General features: G+C 50.6%; 1 long non-coding RNA gene across 3 annotated transcripts; it reads right to left on the bottom strand.

The window, feature by feature from the left end:
• Positions 1–2,558: 2,558 nt before the first annotated feature.
• Positions 2,559–3,491, bottom strand: LOC128818304 (uncharacterized). 3 transcript variants are annotated; one of them, XR_008440439.1, is made up of 3 exons: positions 3,406–3,491; positions 2,849–3,003; positions 2,559–2,772 (listed from the first exon to the last, which is right to left on the bottom strand). It is a non-coding gene; the product is annotated as an uncharacterized LOC128818304 (long non-coding RNA). The 3 variants fall into 3 exon arrangements; XR_008440440.1 differs by having other exon boundaries at positions 2,559–2,759; XR_008440438.1 differs by having other exon boundaries at positions 2,559–2,686.
• Positions 3,492–16,234: the final 12,743 nt, after the last annotated feature.

Genomic DNA, 16,234 nt, shown 5'->3' with positions numbered 1-16,234 from the left:
CACAAATAGCCCAGGTGCCAGCTTGGAATCTTACAAATTTGTTCTCGGTTGGACGGATTTCAGCCCAGTTGCTTGTGTGTGAAATATTTCCTCTGATCGTTGCTTTTGAGCGCTCGCCGCCTGTGATTCCCCCATCACGCCTGGGCTCGACTGCCGGCGTGCAGCAGAGCTTTTCCTCCGCCTTGTGAAAGGATGGGAAAACCACGGCTTCTGCTGATATGGATGTTCTGTAGGACAGTGCTGGGAAACCTCTTTTGATGTTGTGCTTTCACATTTCTCAAGTTGAAAAGAAATAACGTGCGAACGCCTTCCCCTTCCGCTCCCAGCGCCGCGTGCTCCCCTGCACGCTCAGCACCGCCGCTCTAACCAGCCGTAAATACTGTTTGTGTTTGGCTTATTATCTCCAAGGTAATTTATGCTTTTCTGCTCATCCAGGGCGTTTACAGGCCTTCTGTTCTCTGCTGAACTCCAAGTGTTGTGATGAAGAACTGCTATTGTTCAGTTAAGGAGCAATATTGATTGCCAAGAACCAACCAGAATCAGTGTTTCCCATTCTTCCAGTGTTAGACTGGAGGGGAAAAGCCTCCCGGAAAACGCCATGTGGGGCAAGACAGGGAGAGTAGAATCCAGGTGGCAAAGAGCCATGGTGCTACAGTAAATTGTGAAGAACCTTAATTAGGAACAAATTAAAGATATTCCGATTCCACATATAGCATGACCCATGTAATTAAATTATTGCTAAAATGCTCTAGACTTCTTCCTCCTATGGGCATCTCTGGCATCTCTCCCTGGCACTGCTGCTGGGCTTTGTGCCCATCCTGGTGGGTAGTTTCATATCCTGAGAGAGTGTTTGATGTGGGGAGTAGGTTGTATCTCATCAATTGCTATGGCTGAAGGACACTCGCTGAATCTCATCAGGTTGTGGCAGTGCATGTTCTGCAGTGGGCAGTGTTTGCATGGTGACATTAGTAGAGAGAGACCATGCTCTTCAGGGGAAATGCCCTCAGGAAACTCCTTCCATGGCACATCCAAGTTGGCTGGATCCATTATCCAATCATTTTGTTCTCGGAAGCATTGCAGAGAAGACAAAATGAGAACCATGGTCCTTCCTGGGCAGCACCTTCCTGGTGCTGGATGTTTGCTTTAAATAGAATTAACCATGCAAATTGAATCATGTGAGTGTAAATTAGCTCTCGTTCCACCAGTGCTCTCGGTGTTGCTTAACCTACCATTTACCCCAAGACATCTGCTAAGTGCCATTCTTTCGAGTACTTAAACAGCACCTCTCGCTACCAGAGAGCCCCAGCCCCGCGCACCAGCAGAGCTGCCGCAAGCCTGTAATTATCGTTAAAGGGCTATTGTGCTCCTGGCGCTGATGAAGGCAGCGGGTGAGGCTTTCCAGCCCGGCTCCCTGCTTGCCAAGGGGAGGATGAGTGGGGCTGGGGCTGAAGCCTGCCCGCTCCCTTCCCTTGCCCGCTCTGGCAGCAGAGAAGGTCCTGGCACACCACTGTGACCATGTTGCCCAAATATCAGCGGTGGTGGTCGGCATAAGAAACTGAAAATGGGCTGTCAGAGGAAGGCACCCCAGCCAGGGTTGCTGCCCGGCAAGGAGATCTCAGTCTGCCGGAGGGTTGCAGCTCCCACTCTCTCTTGCTGGCATCGCTTCCCCTGCAGCTGAAATGGAAGGAGAAGGCCCAGGGCTGTAGCGAGCACCGCGTGGCTCCAAGCCTTCCCCAGCATGAGCTGTTATTTAAGGCTTTGATGTCATAGTTGGGAGAATTGATGTGTTAGCCTCGTGGAGAAGGTGGTGTGCGGGTAGGCTGGAGGCACCGGCACTCGGCCCTGCAGCACAGCTTTGCTGCCGCGTGTCAGATCACAGCTGGAAGTGGGATGAGGGGATGAACAGGTGGAGGATGATGACATTGCTGGTGCCCAAGCAGCTCAAAGGGGTGACTTGGATCCTCAGTCTGCTCTTTGGCTGGGCCCCTCCTAGGAAACGTGGATGCGATGCTCATTGGCTTCTCGTTTTTCCAGCCTCTTCCTACAGTGTGAGAAAGCCCATTGTGGCTGGTGTGAATGGAGTTGGACACAATTCCTCCACAGTGGTTATGCAAATTCCCGGCCATAATGACATGTTGTCGTGTGTGATGCTGTGAACAGATGGCCCGAAGACAGGCTCAAGATCGGAATTAGTCCTGGGCTCCTGCAACAGAGCTGGGAGCATATGGGCCTCATCGATCCTTGCTTTAGCCTTAATAGCAAAGGGAACAGTAACATATGAATAAAAGCCAAAGGAGAGGAGAGAAAACAAGATTGTGGTGATTCAGTGGCACTCAGGCACTTCTGAAAAGCTGAAATGGTCCCTCCTCAAACTCGAGCATCCTTCCAGCAACAGACAGAGCTTTGCTGTGGAGGATCCCTGAAGGCTTGAGCAGAGATTCCTCTCTGCAGCAGCACAGACCAGTCTGCACGCACCCAGATCAGAGCCCTTCAGCCCTGTTATTTATGCTGTGGCTTCCCAGCGGCGTGAAAGCACCAGCGGTGGTTTAGAATTCCATTTGGCACTTTGTTTTATTGGAAGGCTTCGGGAGCTGCTGTGATAGATGGCTGCTTCCCTCCTGTTTGTCACATCCGTGCTGTATGAGTTATCAGCGGCTGGTTTCTGACTTGGAGCCGGCACAAGGGGCTTTAGAAAATGGGGCATCACTTGTTCATTGCTTATAGCTTTGTAAATCTGTGAAGGACTGGGGTTCTTCTTCCTTTTATTTCAATCTAATGATGGTTTAAGGCAGCTCGCTGAATGCTGCTTGGAATTTCTCTAAGGACAAAATAGGAAAGTGATACATACCGTGGAAGTGCTGAGCAGCGAAGATTGATTCTGTCAGTTAAACATCACACAAGCATAAACAGTGTGTGCTGCTGTGCCTGCTCCCCTCTGACATCAGCAGAACCAAACCTTCCCGTCAGCAGGCGAGCTGTCACTTCAAGCCCTGAACACAGCATCTGGATTAAAAGGGAGATTTATTTTCTTTAAGCTCTCCTATTCCTAATCAGCTGGGTGTCTGGGTCCTAATATTTGCCTAGAGCGAGTTCTTTCAATAATCTGAGTAAGTGGTCCCCAAGGCTTGTCGCTGCAAAAGCGCACGAAGGGGATCTCGGTGCCTGTGCTGCTGAAATTAATTGATCCCGATATTTTCTTGAGGTGGGATAAAAAGAAGAGAAGAATGTGGTTTCAGATCAGGACAGTTGAAATCCCAGGGAAGATGGTATTTAATGGGTGCCCGCAGCTGCTTTGCCAGGCTTCAGGGGAGCTTTCATCCCAGCCCTGGGTGCACTGGTAGCCAGTGGCTGGGAAACACCCAGGATTTTTTTTGTCCTCATTAGACATGCCCTGTAAATACCCACTGGAAAGGTCTTTCAGCCCCCCTCAGCCTGAAGGACAGTCTGTCCCTCCTGCAGCCCTGTGCTCTCTGGCCATCACAGACCTCTGCTGGGACAGGCCCCATGCTGACCCCCAGCCCTGGCAGCACTGTCAACATCTTTGGTTTCCATGGCAACTGCAGAATGCCAAGAATGGAGCTGGTGCACACCACAGCATCACCAGCTTTCCCTGGCTCCTCCAGGAAGTGGGTAGCATGAGCTGGAGCTGCCCACAGGACCCTGGGTGGAGGACACTGCATGGCCAGACCCAGCTGCAGGGGTTTTATTTCAGAACCACTGTGCAGGAAGGGAACTCTTCCACCCTCCAGAGAAGCACACGTGGATATTTTTAGCAGGGCAGCAAGACAAACGAGCTCAGCTCTTCCAGCCATCCATCTGCTTCGTGTGTTCTGGGCCCCACAGCCTTTCCAAGTAAATTGAGGCCTGTGCCAGGCCGCATTTGCTCTGCTGTGCTGCAAGGCTGTGGGGTTTGCTGTTGGGAAATGCCCATCCCTGGTTTCTCCTGCACAGGGCAGACACAGCCATGATTCCTGGGAACTCTGCTGTCTCTGATGCTGTCCTTGAGGCAAGAACTTAGGATTTTATCCCCTGCCTTAACCAGAGGCAGCTTGGCTGATGCTCAGGGCAGACCGTGGCTCTGTGTGTCCCTGGCTGCGCACGGTCCCCGAGCAGTGCCAGCAGCACCGTGTCTCCCACCCTCTCCCTGCTGGGGTGCTGCAGGTGGAGTGAGCACACGAGGGGGATGAGGCTGATCAAATACAGTCCCAGGATAGTTCCAAGAGCAGTCCCCTGGTGTGTGAGGCTCCCTGTCATTTTCCAGTCACTCTTCATTTGACACTGAGAGAAAAACCCGAGCTGAGCAGCTGTGACCCCAAATGTGCTCCCTTCTCCCATGGCAGGTGGTACCCGGCTGTGCCAATTGGAATTGTTTATGCTTGGAGCTGAAGGGCAGGGGAAGGCAGGCTACACCTTTCCTGCCAATCCTGGGAGCCTGCAGATGCCTGATGCTCGTTTTTCATGAGTTTTGCTCGTTTTTCGTGAGTTCTGCAGCGAGGGGGAAGGCGCAGGAAGCACAGAGATTTGGGGTACACCAAGCACAGAGCAGGGAGATTTGGGACCATCGTGGCCTCGCTGAAGTTGCTCACGGAGCTGCAGAGCAGAGCTCGGTCTCCCTGGCAATGGTTGCCATGCGATCGCTGCTGTGGCACTGCATCCGCCTGGCTTCAGTCAAACGCGCTCTTCCCAAGGGAACGCTTGTGTCGGAGTCCCCAGGGAGGACAGGATGGATGGGCTCCCGTTGATGGGCAGAGGGCAAGAAGAGGAAGCAACCCGGAGGTCTGAAGCCAGCAGTGGAGCTGCCCCCAGTCTGCAGTGAATATGGGAAGCAGATGTTGCTCAGGAGTGAAGCCCATGCTCCCCAAACTGCTGGCAGGGTCCTTGCCAGAATCCCATCCTGCTGAGGAGCACAAGTGTCAGACAGAGCCCTGCAGTGGATGCAGTTTTCCACACATAACATGGCCTGGAAGACATCTATAACCTATTTTTCAGTGGTTATTGAAACTTTCCGGGTTGATGCCCAGGCTGCAGTCAATTATTGTGGTCTCGGTGCTCCTGGAGTTGATGGAGTAACAATTTCATAGAAGTGCCTTCTGTCCCGCAGTGAAGGATCAGAGTTACTCTGTGAGATAACTCTTCTGGTTTGAAAAAAAAAGTCCTTTACAGGAATGTAAGTTCCTCATTTTAAATCCAAATGTAAAACTTAAAAATTCCATTACCACAAGAAGCTGGTAGGAAACCAGTGGCTTGTGTAAAGCATTTGATCACACATGAAAAATTATCAAGTCAATGCTGAAAAAGCATTGAGAAACACATGCTGGCTGCTCAGAACCCTCATCAGTCACTGCTGGGCAGAGCCAGGTCCTGGAGGGCTCACACTGGGGTGGTTGAAGTTATCCAGAGACAGCTGTCCCAATGTTTCCCAGATTCCTTGCACGTGACTTCTGTATCCACTTTTCCACATGAACAATAACGCTGAAGCGAACGTCACTCATCAGACAGGCGTAATTGGATTTGGAAAATGTGATATTGTGAATTAAGTTGACTGATGGGGAAGTGTCAGTTTTATTAACAATCTTCCTTCAGATGATAATTTTATATCTATAAGGATGAATTACAAGAGTACTTGAAAGCATCAGTCTCAAATGATGAAGTCATTTTAATAAAGGCTGACTTTCTCTTTCATATACTTGTTTTTAAATATTTTATCTCCTTATGGGAAACTGTGTCCAATTCAGAGCCAAAACCGATGTAAGACATGCCGTTTTCATCTTCACACAGAGAAACACCTTCACCCTCAGGCGAGCTCCCAGCTGGGTGCAGCCTGGCCTGTCACCCCTTCTTAGGGTTTCAATGCAAATCTGAACATTGAACAAATCTTCTTCCTTTCATGGTATTTTTCCAGAAGAAAGAGGTGGGAAATGCAGTAAGAGAAGGAGTAAGACAGAAAATCTGACACTTGGAAACGTCCCCGCCTCCCTTCAGCTGACGAAAACTTGTCATTGGCTTTACCTACACCTTTCACAGCAACGGGCTGGTTTTCCCCTCATCCCTCCAGCCATGGCGCTGCTGGAATTGAAGGATTTGGGATTTTTACATCAGTGCTGTGGGGCAGTTCAGATGCAGGTCACCATTTCCATTTTCTACATCAGACTGAGAGTGCCTCACTAAATGTTTGATGTGCCTCCAGCCACAGTGGACACTGGAGCCGTGTCCCTCATGGACACTGGGCTGTGCAGAGCCTGTGGTCCCCTCTGCCCCAGCCTCTGTCAGGGCAAACTGGCCACTTCATTATGCCCCTATTGATCAATTAAACGCTTTGTGCCTTATTTATCCTGCAGCCAGGAAGGAGCATTGCAGGAGCAAAGAGCAATCTGGTTGGACTAAAATCTAAGGAAGAAAAATGAGCTGATAAAAGCCCTGCTGCACCCGGCTTCCCCTTCAGAGGAGCCTTGAGACAGTCGGAGTGGGGTTTTTTCCTAACAAAAAAAATTTGATAAAAACCCTTTTTGGCCAAAGTTTCGGTGTTTGCATGTGTGAAGGAAGGAAGGTCTGTGCTTCCAGGGGAGTGGAGCCTGAAACACAGCCTGGGCACAGCTTTTTTAGCCCAGCCAGGCAGTCAACCCCTTGCAGGCAGGAGCTGGGGATGGACTGATGGGCAGATCCCAGCCCAGGGATTATTGTAAATGCAGGTGAACCCGGTGGGAAGAAATGCTGATGTCCAACTCCAGTTCAGAAGGCTGAATGATTTCTTTATTATAACTATACTATAATACATTAATATACTATTTAGAGGAGATACTAAAACTACAAACCTACTTTTTCTAATTGCCATATCTAACTCACAACTCGTGACCCTCTCTCGACCATCCAAAAACAGGTGGATTGGATTGGCCATCAGGCTCAAACATTCATCACCAGAATCGAATCAAGCAATCACCCCAGGTAAACAATTCTCCAAACACATTCCACATGAGAAAAACAAGGAGCAGAAATAGAAATTGTTTTCTCTTTCTTTCCTCTGTGCTCCTCTATGAAAAATCCTGAAAGAGAGAAGGATGTGCCTGCCACAGGGGATCAGGCAGCGCTGCCTCGGGGAGCCCATTCCCTGACATAGAACCCTGCTCCCATCGACCTGATGGGACGGGTGACCTATTTATTTATACTTGAGAGATGAATGGAGGGAAGCAGCTGCTGGATTGCCCAATGCTGAGATGAAAGATACCTGCAGAACACCTGAGGAGGCCCAGACAGACAGAGCTGCTGCTGCAACTGTGGGGATACAAACCCCTGCAGCAGGGACACTTGTTCTGACCCACTGCTAGAGAGGAAAAGGTGCCATGCCAGGGTCTGATACGCCCCCTATTTACCCCTCACAAAAGGAATCCTCAATTTCAAAGTCAAATTAGAATTCCGGCTGCTTTTTGGTGAAGATCTGAATGTGCCGAAGCGGTTTGAAGTCAGATGCTTTAGCAGCACAGAGAGCGCAAGGCTGGATTTGCATGTGAAATGAATCATGCCCAATGTGATTAAAAATGCCATAAAGGATGAATTTAAGATTTTTTTCTTACTTACTATTAAAGTTTTTCAGTAATTTTCCACCCCCTCAGCTGAGCACTGTTCAGATGAACTGGAGAGAAACTTTCTCTGCGATTCATTACTGAGAGGTCTGAGGGGAATTCTCTGTATTTCAGTGAAAAAGCAAAGCTAAAAATAAAGGTTTTTCCACCAGCAAAGTATTCGTGTAGAAGCTGAGACTGTGGGGAGCACGAGGGCAGCAATGTATCTTGAGAGTGGTTGGTGGGGACTGACCAGGAAAGGGGGACAGAGCAGGCAGGGTGTGGTGTGGGATGGGCACATCAGCACCCAGTGCCCTTCAGCACGTGGGAATGCCCCAGAGGAGCCACGGCTGGGAGGCAGCTTGGCACTGGCATTAACACTGACACAGTCTGATCTGGAAAACCCAGCGCAGAGTGATGGAGGAAGGGCAATCTCCCTGCCACAGGATGGTTCCACAGGTAGCTCAGCACCGTGTACTGTGGAGATGTGATGGGAAGCTGGGACCTGCTTTCAGTGTCTGCTGAATTTGGGGGCTGAGGCAGAGCAGAGGGTGCTCTGGCTCACGGAGGCCGTGTAGGGTCCAGGCAGAGCAGCTCCAGCATTGTGAGCAAAGAGGAGGCTGGACTGGGATTCCGTTGCTCCATGTTCCAGCAGCTGAGCATTGCCGGTGTGACCACTGGAAAAAGGCACTCAGCCTGGGGACAAGGAGTGCTGTGCTCTCTCCTGCCTATCTCTGGCACCAGTAGCACGAGGCTGTTGCCAGCTCCAGAGCTGAATGCAAACACCTGAAGTTTGCACAGCACCAGTCCAGCTCTGCATAACTGGCTGGCACAGATGTGCCTCGAGGCCCAGGAGCAGCTGCTGCCTGTATCTCCATTCCACCCACATCCCCATCCCACCTGCATCTCCATCCCATGCACATTTCCACCCCTCCTGCATCCCCATCCCACCCACATCTCCTTCCCACCCACGTCCCGGTGCCCACGGACACAGCAGTTAGTCCCTGAGGAAAGATTATTTGCATGATTAGAAAAAAGGGGGAGGAACACTGCCGGCAGCAAACCACGCTCCTTCTCCATGCTCTTATGAAACAGATGCATGTCAGCAGACGTCTTAATGCAAGCATCTAAACCAGTGAGAGCAGAATCAGTCGGTGGCTGGGGGAAGAAAGGAGATCCCTCTCCACCTCCAAATTCTGGCTGAAATCGTATTTGTATGTAAATGCAGTTTCTGTAAATGCACACTAAGTCACCAGTAGCTCCAGGAGCCATTGCGTATTCATGACAGAAGAGCTTTTTACCCGAACAGGAGTTTTCGAGGGTACTTTGCATGAATTTTTCCTTTTTCTCTGCATGTCGGAGTTTGACTAACATGTTGAAAATTAAAAAATAATTGAAACGGATCATATGCAGCTCAGCAGGGGCCTTATTTTCCGGTGAGTGGCAAGGGAATGGAGGAGCGGTAACGCGCGGCTTTTGTAGCCTTGTCACTTTGATGAATTCTTTAGGAACATCAGCGGCAGCACGGGGAGGCTCTGGCTCAGCCAGAGCAGCAGCACAGGCTGGGTCGGAGGAATCTTATCCCAGAGAAGAGAGTGTTTTCCCTTAATCTGCAATCTCTGTTTCCTAGTGAGCGCAAACTGGAGACGGAGCGCGCCGATGGGAGGAGCGCCGGCGCATGGCTGAGCTTCTCCCCAGAAATGGCCCCATCAGTGCTGGCAGAGGAAAGGTCCCTCCTGGATGCCCACAGCTGAGTTCAGCTCAGGTGTTACATTACCTGGTGCTGATCGTGTTCAGCCCGATGACAGTCACATCCCTGATGGCATCGGCTCCTCACCGCGCACGGACAGCCGCCGACCTCCCACCGTGTCTGGCCATGCCCCAAACCAAACCCCATCCCTCCAGAGGAACAGAGCAAACAAACCTGGGGTCACAAGGAGTGGTCCTGGAGCCCCCAGACAGACTCTCAGTTCAGCCAGGGAGGGTCTGGCCATGCCATGCCCCAAACCAAACCCCATCCCTCCAGAGGAACAGAGCAAACAAACCTGGGGTCGCAAGGAGTGGTCCTGGAGCCCTCAAATGGACTCTCAGTTCAGCCAGGGAGGGTCTGCCAAGGACGGCTTCCCAGGGAAAATTAAACCCAGTCATGGCTTGGAATCGTGTCTGCCTGCAAACGTTTCCATGCCACATCTGCTGCTTTGAATTAGGACCTGAATATTCATCTCCAAAATGTATAATTTATACTTACAGCAGACAATTCATAATTTAAGTGTTATTGCTCTAAATTAAGTATTACATTTAAGCTGGCTGTGGACCAGATAACTAAAACCAAGACACCACGAAGAGGAAACCCTCACTCTGTTGGTTCATACCATGAGGTCCTGACTGGATGTCAGCAGCCAGGCACAGCCAGAGGGAGGATGCCCCATCCAGAGCAGGGCAGGACTCAGCCACTCCTATGGTCCTACCTGCCCCTCTCCCTCCTCCAACAGTAGTTGCAAGAGAAGGAGACAAAAAAAGTCAGGAATGAAAAAAGAAAATTAAACATGAAAATTTAATTAAATCACCCTTTGATCGCTCTCTGTGGAATGGACTTCATTCGGAAGATTATTTGTTGGAGAGCAATAACAGCTTCTAATTACGAGAGGATTCAATGTGGAACGAGGGGTTTATTATATTTTTTAAATCAACCCGGTTTCCTCTACACCAATCAACAAGACTGCCTGCACATTACCAGTCAACATTATTAAAGTTGTATTTTACAGCCTGGTTACTCACCAGTGTTTATGAGTGTGAAATATCTGGTTTAAAGCTGACACAGAAATATCATCAAAATGGTCCATGGAGAAAAAGCTTGTGCTTTAATTGGAAAAAGTGGGTGCTGGGTGCTGCTGTTTCCCATGGAAGGCAGGGTGGGAGAAGACTGATTTTCCCCACGGAGCCATCCACTCTGTCCATGGGTGCTGCTGTGCTGGTGAGCACAGTCACAGCCCCAGCATTCCCAGGACCAGCCTTCCCAGCTGGGACGAAGAGCTGGAGACATGTGGCAGAGGCCTGGTGAAGAATGAGAACCCTGGGCATCACTCACCCAGGCTTTATCTCCCGTTGAGTAAATCCCCTGGAAGAGTGGTGTGGCTGCCTCGGCTTTGTGAATGAGGCCCTTAAAGATTTGCATATATCATAATCCATGTGAGTCATAACCAGCCAGCTTCAAATGCTCTCCGAAAGAAAGAACCAAATATCCCCATTAGAGCTTTTATCCCCTGCTATTTCATATCACAATAAAATGTCAAAAGGAAAAGAGAAGCAGATTTCTGATATTATTACTTTGAACTTTTCTTGGCTATACTCCCCTGAAGCATGACATTTACTGAGGAGAGGGAGAAAAGAAGAGGCTGGAATATCTCCTTAATCATCTTTATTTCAGCACTGTGGCATTGAGCAGCTGGACTGTGTCTCCTGCCTGGATGGGAGAGATGATGGGTGGCACCACAGCCCTGAACCCTTCCTGTCTCCTGGCACCACTGAGGATCTGTCACCTCCTTGATGCTCTGCCAGGGCACAGCTGGAGAGAGCCAATGGACAACTTCCCCATCATCACCACCATTGTCATATTGACATTAAGATAAATTTAGCAACACATGGTGTAGTTTGGTAATATCATCATAACAACATTTAGCACTTTTGAAGGCATCTGGTGGTCGATCCCCAGCTCTCCTGGCAGGAGCAGCCAGTCCCTGGACATCCTGGCACAGGATCCTGAGGGATCTGTCCTAACTGTCTCTGAGGTCTGGCTTTGCCACAGGATTTTACACCACAGTGTAAAGGTGTCTGCAGGGAATTACAAATGAGTTGGTTTGTAAAAAGCATCCCAAGTCATTAAAAGTTCATAGTGAAAGGAAAAGTGGGAATAGATGTCATAAAAAAGTTAGAAGGATAAAGTGGTTCTTCCATCAAAAGCTTTTACAAGCCCATTTAAGAAATCCATTTTAACTGTATTTTAATTTCTTTTATGGATCTAGTAAAGCCGAATGGTGTCAGGAAGATTGAGAAAGGTGGGGCATTAACATTGTGCACCACTCTCACTTCTGAAAAATCCCACTTTTTCCATGGACTGAGCTTTCAGGGGCTATTTTGCTGTATGGAAGTGAATCCAATTCAGCAGCTTCATCTCTCATGTTTAATTTTCACATGAACGTGGCAGAGCTATACCCTGGCACAGCAAAGATCCAGGAACAGGATGGGGAATTTCCAAAAAGCAGTACCTGGAGCAGGAGGTTCTTGGAGCCGTGCTTTTCCTTTGGGGTCAGGTCAGTTTTTGGGGCAAGGGAAAAAAATAATTTCAACCACCAGCAATGAAGAGCCTCATGCCATGGAGACACAGTGATTGGGGCAGGGCTGGCAGGTGAAGATGTCGACATGCTGCCTGTGGGGCTCTGTGCCAGCAATGCCAGGGGCAGCTCAAATCCTCCAAAACTCAGAGCCAGGTCATAAATGACCATGTGGAAGCCTGGCAAACATGGAACCACAGCAGTGCCGGGGGTCCTGCCTGCACCAGGGCCAATGTGTTTTTCGGGGAGTGGAGTTGCCACGCTCAGGATGGAGAGTTGTTATGGTAACAAATGACTCGTATTCTCCGAAGGAAGCACGATTTCAGCTTAATAGGGGGGAAATGCAGGCAAGAAGAAAAGGATAATATTTCAGAAAGCTTTAATGAGACATGAATTGTACGCGCTCGTCCTCTGGAGTGTGTAATGGTTCAGCGGGGAGGACGAGTGGTGTTTACAACCGGTCCCACACGCCCAGTGCAGCTGTGTCCACAGAGAATCCAAACTTCAGGGTGCCCTCTCGGCTCCTCTGACACCAGCCAGAACACCAGGGAGATTCTGCTGGCTCTAAAGCCTCATTCCCTTCCGAAAGGCGCTGCCTGTGCAGTGGCACCGTGGGGAAGCCGGAGCTGAGGTGCCCCATGCCAGAAAGTCTGGTGAAGGGGAGACTCCAGCAATGCTGTAGGAGGAAGATGATGCCCACAGGGTGGAGGCAGAGCTTCCCTCACCCTGCAAAGCCACTCCTACAGCCCCCTGGTCTGGGGGCATCCCTCCAGTGGGGCATAGCTGTGCCCTTGCCTGTGATGATGCAGCCAACGCCAGCCTGGGCTGCCTGGGCTTTCCCTCACTGAGCTCCACACTGGCTCCTGCCTTCACCTCCTCTCCCCAGAAGCCAAGGAAAAGCAGTGCTTTGATAAGAAATGCAATCATTAGGAATGTGCCAGAAACCAGGTATTAATAGAAGCACTATTAGAGGATTTATGGATGATTTAAGATGCAGCCCATTCTGCTCGTGAATGCCTCGTCTGTTTAAGAGCAGTAATTGCCTATTATCCAGCAGCTTCTAATGTGCTTGGCTCGTGCTGGCGTGACACACGAAGATGCAGCACATCTTTAAAACAGCCAATGCCAATTCCAAGGACCTGCTTGTAATTTTAAATGCAAGAATCCAGTGAAACTCAGATGGCAGCTGAGAGGTGAAAAAGCCAACGGCACATAGTGGGCACGGAAGCAATGATCAGGGAAGTGCTCATAGCTCAGAGGTGGGCACAGCTCTCAGCAGGTGACAGCTCTGCTTATCCTCCAGGTGTGTTCTACCCCTCCTCCCCATGTGCCACTTGTTTTGGGCCCTGCAGCAGAGACAGTTTCATGAATCAAACAGAGCCAGGTAACAGCCAAAGGGATGTGAAAAATGCCGTGGTACCAAGCACAGCCGTGAGCCTCCTGGGTGTTTATCTGCCTGTGTGTCTTTTGCAATACACTGATTTGAATTTTTTTCACAGTATTTTGGAACATTTTCACCCTTTGAAGTGCACTAATCTACCAGAGAAGCCTTAATTTCTGAATCAGGGGTGAGATTCCCCCCACCATCCGCTCCTCTCTGTGCAGGAGTCCCTGGGATGCGATGCTCAGGGGAACTTCAACAACCTCAGGAGCTTCACAGCAGAGCTGACTTGTGCACACCTGTTTATTGCCAGGAGAATGGACTAAAACCAGCCTGTGATGGCACAGGAAGGAGACCAGTGCCACACTCACCCCAAACAGCCCGCCCTGGGCTCCCTCAGCAGCACAAACCCACCTTCCCTGCGACCTGCAGCAGAGGCTTTTCATATCTGCTGAAAGAAATTTTCTGGTGGCAAAAAGCCTTCCTGGCGGGCGGAGGGAATATCCCGCTGTTCATCTCACAGGCTCTCGTTCGCTCTGCGAGGAAGAAAAGCCTTTTGAACGCCAGCCACAGCAGCCAGGCAGCGCCTTCCACTGTCTCCTTAATTTATAGTGCCCGCAATTTGACGTGTTGATCTTCCTGATTGCACAAGGAATTGAATTGGATTCAGATTTATTTGTTCTAATTTGTGCCTCCTGTTACTTATCACCGCAGCATCGCCGGCTGCGGCCGGGCTTTGCTCAGCCATCCCAATTAAAGCCTGCAAAGTGCAAATACACACAAGAGCAGCTGGAAATGCAATGAGCAGAGAGCAAACAGGCAAACAAGTCAGAGCCCATGGTGATTACAAACCGAGTCATTTTGGTGCGAGTTTCACCAAGAGGAATTGCAGCTCCAGTCATTTCCCTGGAGTCTCTCCTCCTGCTGCTCCACCAGCAAGGAATTGCTGCCAGGCTGCCCTGGCCATGATCCCACTTGGGTCATGATACCCTGCCTCCACCATGTCCCTGCCAGTCAGGTGATTTAGAGCCTAATTTTTGGACAGCTGAGCGCTGGCTTCAACCTGCTGGTCTACCAAAAAGGGGACAACAAGAGTGACCTGCGTGATCCAGTCCTTGGAGATCTGCTGATCCACAGCTGCACCCAGAAGGTCGTGCTGGTGTGACACACCAGGGATTAGGAATGAGGAGCCTGAGTAAAGATTAAAGGGCTCTGGGCTTTTTGATGGCTGATCCCTTATGGCTATAAGCAGCACCCACAGCCTCTTGTTCTGGCCAGTGCATTCCTTGCTTCATGGCTGAGCCCTCCCTTCCAGCTCCACTGTCAGGAGAGCTGAAAAGTCCTCCTCGAGCTGGGACTGCCCATCATTCCTCTCAGCATCATTAATGGCCTGTTGGTGCTATTGGAAGGAAAGGCCTTGCTTTTGAATTGGGGAGTCACATCCTTTGGGTCTCTTCATGCTCCCCTGTCCCTGGCAGCCCTGCAGGGCTGTGACTTCCATGCCAGGGGGCCAATTGTCCCTCCTGCTCTTTCTAATAAGCTCAACAGACTGAGCTCTTTAATTCCTTTGGGGGAGAGATTTTTCCAGTCCTCAGCTCACCTTTGCCTGCCTCCTTTCCGCAGAGCATTTGCTCTGTTTCTGCTGCCATCAGCTGGGATTTTCTTCTCTCCTTATTAAACCCCCCTGTGTTCTCCTCACAGGTGGCACTACAGCAACCCATACACAAATAGCAATAAAAAACAAATGCTTTTGGCCAGGCATGCCATCATTTCTGGGTCTCCAGAGCTCAGGATTTTTTGGGGTTGGCACTCGCTACGAGGCAGCTCAGAGCACCAGGGAGCACTCGCAGCTCTGCCTGATGTAGGCACACCTGCCCTCCCAGGAAACATCAGCTCCCCAGCTCGCTGGCTCCTGCCGACAATGTCATCTCGCTCCCCCGGCCTCCCGTTGTGCCCCAGGAGTGACAATGACATGGCAATCAATGGCAATGATCTCCCAAGTAGCCTGGCTGATAAACATGCTCTCGAAGCTGCTACAAGTGTGTCTGAGCTGCTCATTCTGAATAAATTGGGGTCGATGTACACACTGTGAGTTGTGTGTACTTCAAATTTATCCGCTCATTTCCTGGTGCTTCCGAACCCCGGCTGCTGTGGGGATAATGGGGACACTGATGAGCTCCCTAAAGAGCAGCTGGTGGGATGAGAGGGACCCAGCCAAGCACCCACCTCTGCAGCCACTCACCACGGTGGCTGCTGGGGTTGTGCCTTGCTCCCTGCAGAGCAAGGTCAAAGAACTGGTACCAGTGTGCTCCTCAGCTGGGCTGCCAGGCTGCTCACCCAGACAGCAAAGCTCTGATCCCAGGTGATCCACAGGCTGGGACAGCAGCCACTGTCCCAGAGTGAGAGAGGGGCTTTGGAAGAGGAGCTGGGGTTGGGCTGTGACCCAGTGGGTGATGCTCAGGGCCAGGCATTGCAACACTTTAGCCACACTGGGATGGGTGTTTTGCAGTTTGCTTTGTGTGTGTGTGGTTGGCGTGTGGCCTCCTGGTCCCCTCTGTCCTCGCCCTGTGCCTAACCCACTGCTGGCAGCTTTACATAAAAACCTGGTGTTTGCACAAGCAAAACCCAGCCTCCCTGCCCCCCGTCCCCCAGGGCCTCCCAAGCAGGTATCCATCATCGCCTTTGTTTGGTTGCCTTAATTGAGCTTGCTATTTATAGCTGATTATTGGAACCAGGTCGAACTCAGTGTGGCTTCCATAAGGAGACAGGCAGTGAGGAACTCTGAGTCCCTCTGCCCGTCCTGGGCGTTGTGTTTGTGCTCGCTGATGGAAAATGGGGGGATGCACACCTGCAGGACCCCGCTACTCCTCTGCTCAGCACCACCACTGCCTTGCCCCTGCCAATGCCTCACAAGCCCCAGGTCAGCCTGGGATGTGCAGCTTCATTCTGCAGGAAATGCACATTTG

Source organism: Vidua macroura, chromosome 23 (genome assembly GCF_024509145.1).
Source record: "Vidua macroura isolate BioBank_ID:100142 chromosome 23, ASM2450914v1, whole genome shotgun sequence".
NCBI classification, from domain to species: domain Eukaryota; kingdom Metazoa; phylum Chordata; class Aves; order Passeriformes; family Viduidae; genus Vidua; species Vidua macroura.
This window is presented reverse-complemented; position numbering and strand designations above follow the sequence as displayed.